The sequence below is a fragment of the Miscanthus floridulus genome, chromosome 5 (assembly GCF_019320115.1).
Source record: "Miscanthus floridulus cultivar M001 chromosome 5, ASM1932011v1, whole genome shotgun sequence".
Taxonomy (NCBI): domain Eukaryota; kingdom Viridiplantae; phylum Streptophyta; class Magnoliopsida; order Poales; family Poaceae; genus Miscanthus; species Miscanthus floridulus.
In genome coordinates this window covers 116,797,582-116,809,498 of record NC_089584.1, presented here as the reverse complement: position 1 = coordinate 116,809,498, position 11,917 = coordinate 116,797,582, and the positions used below count along the sequence as shown (strand labels likewise).

The 11,917-nt window shown below is 43.7% G+C and overlaps 1 pseudogene; it reads right to left on the bottom strand.

Annotated features, from left to right (window-relative positions):
- Window positions 1-353: 353 nt before the first annotated feature.
- On the bottom strand, window positions 354-9,043 carry LOC136453207 (DNA-directed RNA polymerase II subunit RPB1-like; annotated as a pseudogene).
- Between the last annotated feature and the right edge of the window lie 2,874 nt (window positions 9,044-11,917).

Below are 11,917 nucleotides of genomic sequence, written 5' to 3'. Positions count from 1 at the left end.
GTGTTATGCGGTGATTTTATTTTTCTCATTATGGTATCTAAATAAATATACAATGAAAGCAGAAAAAGGCATATATATGTAACAGATATTTCCCAGTGAATTTTAGACGCATTTCTAGATAATATAGCTTTCCACAAGGCCATATTTACTTCAAATCACTTACAGACACAGTTTAGCCATTAAAATTTGGAATTCCTGCAAGACACCGTTTGATCATTTACATTTGCTACAAGAGTTCAGAACCAGCCATTCGTCTAAATCATGCGCTCAACTGTACAAAAGCAGAAAGAAATGGAATATTGCAATGGATTCATTTCTTCCTCTGCAGCCATCATCGATCTTTTCTCGTCTTTTCACTGGCTGATCTCGCCGTCCTTGTCAATGGATTGGCCAGCGGAGGATGGGGAGTAGTTAGCCGCAGTGGGGGAGTCACTTCTGCTAGGGTTGTGCACAATGTTAAATGAAAAATATGTGATTAATGATGCCTGACAGGCAGGTAATGTATTCCTGATGCCATGTCAGTTTACCTGAAATTTGGAGATGTTGGACTATAATCTGGGCTAGGTCTTCCAGAGTCATCAATTGGCCTACACAAGTTAGTCAATCCATTAAAAAATCCACAAAACTTAAGGAGTGGACATACGGGTGAAATGGAACACTGTTCTGGGACACAAATGTGAAGATGCTTGATACAGATGATGAAGCCTGAATAGGGCTCACCTGGTTGGGCTGTATGACAGACTTGGTAATGAATATGATGGTGAAGTCTATGAGTAAGTCGGCGAAGTTGGACTGAAATTTAAACCAGTAATACAAGCAATCAATACATAAATATTAGAACACAGATTGCCACTATCAGTTGTCAAGGATAAATTTGCAACTCTGTAGAATTGTTTGTTAGATAATCTGCTGCATCCCCGTGTGAACACACGGTAGGGGAAGGTGGCGTCGAAAAGGCTCCCTGCTGAGCAGGGGCAGGCGCCGAACGGCTCACCTGCCGTACTATAGCCGCAGTAGAGGCAGGCGCCAAAGTCAGCCCTGCTGTCACATCTAGTCACTGTAGCAGCAAAGCAGGTGTACTAGGACTAGATGGATAGAGTTGTATATATAGTTTGCCACTGCAACTCAGTAAAGAGAGTGAGTTCACGTTTGCCATCTCCTTTGTAGAACTCTGGCCAATGCTGGTGTTTCTGCTGTGTGTGTATGCTCTGTTCTCCCTCCCTTCTTCTAGCCACAGTGTGTGGTCGGACAACGCTTGTCGTGGTCGGCAACAGTGGTGAGAGGTCGACTCACCCGTGCCGGTGATCCAGTGGGCCAACATTGTTAGTACTTGTAGTCTGGAGGAGTCTGGCCGTCTAGAGTCATCCTTGGTCCGGTTGGAGAGTAAGTGTTGGAAGAATTGTACTCAGCAGACGAAAGATTGAAGCTTGGTGAAGTCGGGCTGTAGTTTGGCGATGTTTGGCTGTAAATTGGTGAGGTCGGGCTATAACCAGGTGATGTAGGGCTATAACCTGGTGATGTAGGACTGTATGTAGGTGATGTTGGGCTGTATGAGGGTGACGAAGGACTGTATGATGGAGAAGTAGGGCTATAGAATGGTGAGGTTGGGCTATACGATGGTGATGTGGGGCTGTATGCAGGCGAAGTGGGACTATAACTTGGAGAAGAAGGGTTATATCTTGACATAGGAGAGTAAACTAGACTTATGGGTGTGTAAACTGGAGTTGTGACTGAGTAAACTGGACTTACTAGACTATATGGTGTTGAAGTAGAAGCATTAATTGGTGATGCAGCATTGTATGGAGTATATATCGGTGATACATCCATGTACCTTTCCGACCTGGGATTGTATCCCCCTGACAACAACGATTGCGAGTAACCACCATGTGAAGGAACAGGTGACAATGACATATCTTTGACATATGGCGAAAATGAAGCATATGTATCAATGGGGGAATGCCTGAAATCTGTACTCAGGAGATGACTCGGGGACATCAATCCTTCAAGATATGGCGACCCAGAGAGAGGTGAAGGTGCTGGTGTGATGCTAAAGTCCAGACCATCCACATAGCTTGGGAGTTGAAGTTCAATGGCCTGCTGCAGCATCTGGTCATTTAGAAATAGTGCACAGCCTCCAGTACCAATAGGAGCAAGCTGGCCAAGCATAATGTTCTCAGTGACACCACTCAAGTAGTCAGATTCGGCATGTACAGTAGCATCGAGCAAGATATCCATAGTTTCTTCAAAAGAACATCTCATAAGAGGTCCAGTGTCATTGCGATTGATACCATGCCTTGTAATAGCCATCAGATGACCTCTGTATGTCATTGTATCGCAAAGAACAGCCAGATGCCTATAATTTACATAGGATCCATCAAAAAATATGACTGCCCAAAGTTCATCAAAGAGAGCTCGACGAACAACCTTAATTCCAAGAACCTCAATCACTTCAGTCAAATGGTTACTTGTTGTTCTTGTAGCATCAACATCCTCATGACACATGATAGCCAAGATATTAACACCTTCTGTATCAAGCATCCATTCCTTATGTTCTTTGAAACCATCGTTCACATCAAATTTGTTAACTTTCACCTCTTTTATAAACACCTTGTTAATATCCGAAATGCCTCGAAGAGACATCTCTACCAACATGTTACTCTCTATCTTCTTGAGGAAAACTTCATCCTCAGCAGACTCATCTAGTATTTCTCCTCTTGAAGCTTCATCATTTATGATGCGTAGGCGAAGAATAAGTTTATCTGCATTGTCATCACTGAATATGCATGATAAGTTGCCATCAAATTCATGATTGATCTTATTGGCAATATCAGCCATGCTCAACTTCTTATCAACTATCATCTCACGATTAAGCTCAATACGCAGCAGCCAAGGAGAAATCTTATCCGGGTCAATATCCTCATCAGGCATTTCATAATATGACCGGACAAATTCCAAATCCTCTTCAATGATGGTTCCCATAGGATCAGGATCATACCATACTTCAGTGGCATGAGTCACACTGCGCAGTGTGGTGTACTCTAAAGCACATTGGACACTCTTAGCCAATTCTTTCATCTTGTTCACCCCAGGCTTTAGGTAAACAGACAACGATGGAGTTTTTATCTTCTTGGCGACGTTAATGATCTCTCTCAATCTAGGAACTCCAAGGGTAACATTCTTGGCACTGACACAAGCAAAATGGAAGGTATTCAGAGTCATTTGAGTTGCTGGTTCCCCAATGGACTGCGCAGCAACACATCCAATCATTTCACTAGGGGCCACCAAAGACTGTGAAAACCTCCAAACAATCTCATCGATAATCCACTCAAATGCTTCCCTTGTAAGCCTATATTCCTTCAAGACCCTCTTGCTAGCAAATGTGGCATGAAGATGGATATTAAAGAATAAGGTGGCACTCTTCTGAGCCTCAATGCTTATAGCATCATCACCAGGCAGAACTTTCAGTCTTTCTTGCAGCTTATCTATCGCTTCCACAATTTCTATTGGGTGCATGACAGAACATGTTCTGATGTCAATCTTGAATGTCTTCTGGGCATTCCAGATTAGCCGCTTGAGGTTGATAGGCAAAGGCCATGTATGATTACCATTTGTAGCAATCTCAGTCCCAAGCTGGAACCTGTCAGCTTCTAGCTTATGAACCTCCGCCTCTAACACACTTCTGAATTCACTGATGGTCTTCAAATCATCAAAATGGGTAGGCAACAAGTAGTTAGGCCTCCAATTCTCATCATCCAGTTCATATCAGAATACAGTATCAAACTCATCCTTTTTCATCTTCAAAGAGTACAAATTCTATTCTTCAATCCAAACAGCATCCATACCATCTTCCCCATATAGAAACTGAATGACATCTCCCAAGGAATTTCTTACAGTGCCATCATACTTCACCGTGATGTCCTCCATAGCTTTCATAAGCCTCCGTTGGATATACCCAGTCTCTGAAGTCTTCACAGCCGTATCAATCAGTCCTTCTCTACCACCCATAGCATGAAAGAAAAATTCTTGCGTTGTTAGACCCTGAAGGTAAGAGTTCTCCACAAATCCACTACTTTCAGGACCATAGTCATTTTTCGTGAAATGTGGCAATGTTTGACTACTGAAACCAATTGGGATCCACTTGCCCTCAATATTTTGCTGTCCAACACAAGCAGTCATTTGCGAAATGATAATGAAAGTGCCTTTTGAGCCTGCAGTGACCATAGCCTTCAAATTGTTGCTGTCAGACAAGCTCTTCTGCGCACTGCTTCCAGCCATATTACCAGCCATGTTGAGAACCTAGAATAAAAAGAGAGTGGACTTGATGTTAAACAACTCAACTGATAGTGATAGTTTTCTTGTTTGATTGGAAGACCTATATATAAAATAAAAGGCAATCCATAATCAAAGACACAAACAATTACCTCATTTACTTTATTTTCAAATGACTCCATCATGGTGCGTCCTGGCTCAGCTTCCAATTTCTTGTCGCGTGCTTGTTTAATAAGTTTCATCACACTATCCTTAGCACTAGAAATTGCTCGATTATTGCTTTTCATTGAGTCTGCATCTGCAATCATATCTCCAATTCCAATACTGAAACCATTTTGAAGAAGCCAGTAGTTGACAAGCCACTGTGTATAACCTAAGAACTTGCGTGCAGCATCTGGACCAACCTCTTCCCTTCAAAGAACAAGTTAAAATGAAACTGGATCAAAGAAATGAGAAAAAAGAAATTACTAAATTGTGATGCAACTTCTAAATCAGAACGCTAATGGAAGCATAATTACCAAATAACTATATAAATCAGGTGGGGAACACCTTGTATAACTATATAACGGGCCGGTTTTTGGGCCAATATATAAATCAGGTGGGGAACACCTCCCCCCGTTGAAATTCAAAAAAAATACCAAATAACATGAATCAGACTCCCAGAGCCTGTTCCAAGAGTCTTTTTGCAAAGTGTGCCAGATAGAAACTCTCCCTTTTCTATCCTGACCATAGTATCACTGGGAGTAACAAATCCTTTCTCTTCGCCGGAATGCCAGGAACAAAACCGAATTAAATTTATTTGCCTTGGGATAATTAAGTTGAAAACTTGTTTCCCAGTCTAAATAGGCCTTAGTTTGAGAATGGCAGGAGCAGGAATCCTTCCATCAAAGTCTTCCCACCACATCAATATGTTCATAAATATGTCCTGGAATAAATTTCATAACGTTGAGATACAAAACGTAACATAAAACACTATTGAAAAAGGTAAGTAAAGTCTATCTTTATTCACCTTTTCAATGAGAGTGTCCCTTCAGGGGGAAAGCGGAAAAAGTCTGGTAATACTGACGCTTTGGATCATCTAGAACCGGAGAAATGCTGTCATCTTTAGGGGATGCTGGAAGACGGCGCAAGCAGCGGTCACGGAGATAAAAGACACTGCGCAGCAATGGTCCCTAGCAGGATGCAAGGCCTTCAGGCCAGCAACGGTCGTTCAAGTCATTAGTGAGTAATTAGCTAGGTAAACAAACCCCACGCAGCTTAGGCTGTGGTGGGGGGCGCCGCTCGCGCATGTAAACTTGGATGTTTTCTTCTCCACTTATTATTAACTAAAGCCGGTTCGTTTGGATCTTTCAAAAAAAAATGAGAGTGTCCCTTTTGGTGATTTTGCGACATCCAAGCAGCGTGTCTTGGACAATACCCATCACATGCTTATTTGATTGTGGAGACACAATACATTTTGGCACCATCATTAATTCTAGAACTTCTGCTCTAGTCTCAAAAGACTGGGGATCATGCATATTCATTTCATCCCCATCAAAATCAGCGTTATATGGTGATGTGACAGACAAATTCAATCGGAAAGTTGAGTAGGGCATAATTTTGATTCGATGCCCCATGATAGACATTTTGTGAAGACTTGGCTGCCGATTGAAAAGAACAAAATCTCCATCATTGAGGTGCCTCTCCACCTGAGGATACCACAGACCAGAGGCACAAAAATAGTAAAGAAATTTTCTGATGAGATTATAAAAAGCATTACCGCTACAGTTACAATGAATACAATGCTCACCTTGTAACCAAGCTCCAAATGCTGATCACTGCTTTTCTTCACATAACGAAGATCAAGCCTCTGACCATCTTCCCTGATAATGTACTTTGCACCTATCTTCCTTGAGGGAGGATGAGGCCCATTTAGTACAACTTCCTTTAACCTGAGATCATTGGAGTTAGTTGTAAGCTTAGCAAAAGAACATTTCCATAACATGTTTCAGTAAACTGGTTTACCTCTCAATGTTATATGGAATGACAGTTTCTGGATATGTCAGGTTCAAAGCAATACTCCATGGCACACCCAATTCATCAATGTTAATATTTGCATCTGGTGTGATAACAGTACGGGCTGAGAAATCAACTCGCTTCCCCATCAAGTTTTCTCTAACTCGGCCTTCTTTTGCTTTTAGCCTGCTGCAAATTGATTTAATTGGCCTTCCAGAACATTGTGTGGCCTGAGCATTTAAAAACAAACAGAAAGGATAATTTAGACTTGTATCTATAGGTGACATGCAAGACATCTTTCTAGACTACTCACCCTGGGTTGGCCAGGAAGTTCATTATCAAAGTATGTAGCAATGTGAAATTGCAACAACTGAGCAAACTCCTCTATAATGTGAGCTGGAGCTCCGTTTCTCTCTTGCCTCCTCAAGTTCTCATTATGCCAAATTATCATAGCTAATTGATGAGTCAAATCATCCTGCAGAAACAGATGAAAGACCAAGAAGAATAACAGTGAGCTGAGCATTCCAATCCATCCATGCAAACAAGTCAAAACATAATTACTGTAATAGTAGTAGTAGGCTCACCTCACTTTTGGAAGAAGTGCCCATCATGACAGAAGGTCTAACAGGGGGTGGAGGAATTGGAAGAACCTGGAGTATCATCCAATCTGGACGGGCCAATTTGGGATGTAAGCCCAACAGAAGACAGTCCTCGTCAGATATACGCTTGAGAACGTTAAGGACCTGGTCAAACAAGCCATGTAAGCAAACCGCATGGTTACAATAACTTCCTTAGAACAACTTGTTAAATTGTTAAATAAACATAGATCATATAAATACCCTCTCAACAGAGAGAATCTACTTCAGTTCCACTGACTCAGAGAGTTGCTCTCGATCATCATTTTTCTTCTTTGGTGCTTTGAATTCCACAAGCATCTTCATACCATCAACTGTAATAATTGGCTGCTGAGCACCACAGCCACCTCTTCTCTTTACATGCTCATCAGTATCTTGCTGCTGCTGGACATCAAGGTCATCACCCTCACCACAGACCTTATTGGTCTTGCAAGCATCGTATATTCTCTTTAATCTATTCTTTGGGTTTCTGATTTTCAGAGCCTGCTTGAACTTGGTATTATCCTGCAAGATGGATGTTAATGTCAAATAACCTTTGAAAAAACATGATATTTAGTATAGTGGCTAAACATGTGACAACAGCTAAATCAGAACTTTGTGAAAAGCTCCAAAGTTGGCTCATGGTCAGGTTTAATTACCCTGATCGTTTTATACAGAACACAAATATGTTTTTGCTAGGGTGGTAATATCACCCAAAATATACACTACAGCACGAGTTTCTAAGCTTCATGAATCTTACATTAGTTTTCAGAAAAGTCTGCCTGCACATGCAAACAAGTTTTTGTTTACAATTTTTGGAGTGTGATACCATGCTTACAAGTATTTGTTAAACATGCCTCCTGCGGACAAGAGCAAACCATGAGCATAGCTTGATGCAGTACAAAGAGAAGGACAATTCATTCATTAATATAATGGTCAGAATACAGAAGGCTCCTATGATCTATATCAAATATGCTTTGATTTAAAATCAGAACTCCTTTCACTATAGCCATACAGGCACACAAGCAAGTGCACACAAACATTCTGCACAGTAACAGAACCCAGGGGTACCTCATCCACGAGGATCTTGGAGCAATTGAAGCAGACACATCGCATAATGGACAGTACTGTCTTCATAAACCCAATGTGGAACATGGGCTTGGCAAGCTCAAGGTGACCAAAGTGGCCTGGGCACTCTGCCATCCCCGCCATGCATGTCTGGCACTTGATTTTGTGGTCGACAGTCCCCATTCGAGGGTCACTAAGCCCACCAGCCTTTGGCTTCCCCTTCTCCATAGTCTCTGCATATTCTATTTGCGCCACCGACATTTGTCTCTGCCCAGCACAGAGAGTATATTCACCATTAAATTACATGACCTGAATTTTGTTGTTCAGACAATGCAGATGTGCCAACATTTCTTTTAATGAAGCAGCACAAACCAACCCAACATGGCAAACTATTAAACCCATCATCCTTCATCATCTTAATTGTTATCTTTGCATTAAGTCGAGGAATTACTCAATCATCATGTAACATTGGCCCTGTTCGCTTCGCTGATATGCCTGGCTGAAAAGTAATGTTCGTTGATTTGTTGTGAGAGAAAAACACTGTACCATGGTTGATAAGCCAGGCTGATAAGTTCATCTCAGTGGTGCGTTTCAGCTGTACAGGAGTGAGGATAACCCAACAAATCTAGTTATCTGTGCTTTCCGGTTCAAACTTGCAGTTGCAATGTTTCATGTTAATCGTTATCTTTGCATTAAGTAGAGGAATTGCTCACTTAATCACCATGTAACATCAACGGTGCATTTTAGCGAGTAGCCATAACCCAACAAATCTAGTAGTTATCTGTGCTTTCCAGTTCAAACTTGCAGTTGCAATGAAACATGACTAAACCAAACACATTATTGCCAGTCAAGTTCATAATAACCACACCAATATGGCATTGGCTATATATGGAGTTATGGACCTGCCAAAATTTTACTAACAGCCCCTCCAATCCCTCAAATCATCCATCCAGCTCGAATTCGAAAAATCAATTCAAGCAGAGGGGATGAGCGGACAAGGGGCAGGGCATTACGATCTCGTCGGGCCCGAGGACGCCGAACTGCATGAGCTTCACCTTGGCGACCTCGGCCTGCGAGTGGGGGAACCTCACGTCCATCTCGCCTCCTTGTCTGTCCTCACCACGCACGAGCAGCGGCGGGCGCGAGACCGAGCAGATCGATTTCGCCTGCGTCGGTGGGCTGTGGGTTGTAACACCCTCGGTGTTATGCCCTAAACAAATTACTAAACCATGTCATGAGCATCATGTTTATGTGATAATGCATGTGGCGGAGTGTGTAGATCAATTTCTTGTAACCTAAAATGATAAATAAAAATGTTAAATGAAAGTCGATTCAATAGCTCATGTATATCAAGTAGGGTTTAAAACTAATTTTTATTGAACAAAAACACTATAGAACATACATGTAGCGCTTAAATAAAGTTTGGAATATGAACTTTGTAGATGGTAATGAAATACTTGCTGTAGAAAAATAACATTCCTAGCTAGCATTTCTAATAGCTTGGAAATACAACTTGGAATCAAATTCAGCTCATAGACTTAGAAGATTTTTAAGTGTATAGACGGCTAGACAATGCCATGTTTGGTAATTTATTTTGCGAAATCAGGTTAAGAAAATGTGTTATGTTTTAGCTCGGGTTGGTAGCCTCATATGCCAACTTAAGCATGATGAAGATGGCTTAGGTCTAGAAGCAACCATTTAGTTGTTATAGATGCTTTAAATTTCATGCACAGCACGTTCTCGGGCTAGTTCACTGGGTGAGCGCGGTCACCACGCCTCGGGGGCGCGATGTCGCCACGCCTGCTCGCTCTGCGTGTGCACGCGCGCTGCCGCGTGTATCCGGCTGCTCTGACCTCGATGTGGCCTGGCCACCACTGGCCTCTAGCGCATGGAGCCGCTGCTGCTGCTTGTGCAGCCATGCGGTGCTGCTGCTGGCCCTACCGCGCTGTCGCACTGTCGACCCACCCTGCGCCGCGACGCAGCAACTGTCGGCGTCATCGCATCACCGTTGTGTTCGCACCTGTCCTCTGTACCTCTGTGCCGCTACCAGCCTAGTTTGGGGCCGCCACTGCCGCGCCCACGTGGCCGAGCTCGTCGTCGCCATGTCATATGTGGCTCTGCGGGCGCTCGGGCCATGCCTATCGGGGACGCGCGCACATGTCCGAAGCGTCTGCGCACGTGCCTCCACGATCATGCCGACCTCATCCCACCACGGCGAGACCGAGATGAGCCCACTTGCCGCCCCGTCTCTCCCTGCTACCGCCGTCAAGCCACACCATCAATTGGCCACCGAGTGATCACCTTCATTCAATTCAGCGCATCCACGTCTTCACCATCAGGTGCTCTCACTGCCTGACCCCACCCAGCCATGAAGAAGGCACTGCCAAGCTCAAATTTTAGAGTTTCCCCGCCGCCGTGCCGATAAGGCCGCGTCCGATCATGGATGTGGGCAGCCCTCCTACCATCCCTCCCAAGCAAATTCACCTGCACCACTAGCTTCACCTTGCCTCCCTCTCCACCTTGCGAACGCCAGTGGAACCGCTACCGCAGCACCGTGGTGCGCCGCCGCACGGCTTGGTCGCACGTGGCCACACCTCCTCCGCCATCCTCCACCCCAACCGACACCTCGGCTAGGTCCACGGTAGTCTACTGATGCTCCCTCGCTAGCCAGTTAGGTTCTTAGGTGCTCTAGATCGCCGGGGTAGCTGCGCTGCCGCCACGGACGGTCGCGCGTCGCTGCAGCTCGCTCCAGCGTGTCCTGTCGCCCTATGTTGCTACTTGGTGTAGGCTGTTGGACCATAGTTAAAGGTCGGCCCGACCGACAAGCCATCGTGAGCCTCTGGTGGCTGGCACGGTCATGCCGTGTCATCACCCGCCATGCCGCCGTGCACTGAGCCGCCGGGGGGTGCGCCCGGATGAATTAGGGAAAGACCAGGGGGTTAAGTGAGAAGGTCTGAGAGAGGAGAAAATAGTGTTAGAACTTAATTGTAAATTAGAAGGAGTTCGAGGTCTCTTTTGCAAAGTCATCAACACGCGCGGGACTCCTTTTCCGTAGGCCACCTCGCGAGCGGGCTGACCTTGTGCGGCCGCGCCTGTGGGCCGCTGCACATGCGCGCTGTGTCGTGCAGGCCACGCGTGTGGGCCACGCGGGAGATTTCATTTTTCTTTTCCTAAGGAATTAGAAATAGTTTTCTAATTTAATTTTTGAGTTGATCTTTGGTAAATCATATAAAATTATGTAGGTGTCCAAAAATTGTGAAACAAATTTTGTTAGGTTTCTAAAATTGTGCTCTATCGGTTGGTGTTTTTAGTTCATGTTTATACATGTTGACATTAGGAGCTATTAAATCATTTGAGGATGCTTAATAATATTAAGTTAATTATTGTAGGAATTTTAGTGGTAAATTGGTGATAGCTTTAGCCCTGAAAATTTTATAGTAGCTTCATTGTTTTATTATGTGTTCACTGTAATTTTTGTAGCCTTAGAATATACTAAGCATTAGGGTAGTTAAATGCTCTTTGTTTCAATATACATTAAATCATTAGTAGAAATAAAGATATATCCTTAATTTGTAAAGCTTGGTTTGTTAGTTGAACCCAACACTTTGCTTTGTAAAGATGATAATTAGCTTAGTACCTTGGTCATTAGAGCTAGCTTAGTAGCTTAGTATGCGTATTCTTAGTCTAAGAGTTGCTGTTGCCTAAATGCTAAGTGTTGCATCATCATCGTATGCATGTAGAGAACGAGTTGGCGGAGATCGTGACCACCGGCGATCATGAGTTCGAGGAGATCATCGAGGAGTACGAGGAGGAGATTCTTAGGCAGGAGGAGGTCCTAGGGCCACCATTGACTGACTCAGCTGACACCGCGCCTGTCCAAGGCAAGCCCCGGTGTATAACTATATATATATGTTGTGCATTTACGTTATAGGAATTTTATGGAAACCACATGCATAGATATAACTGTCCTA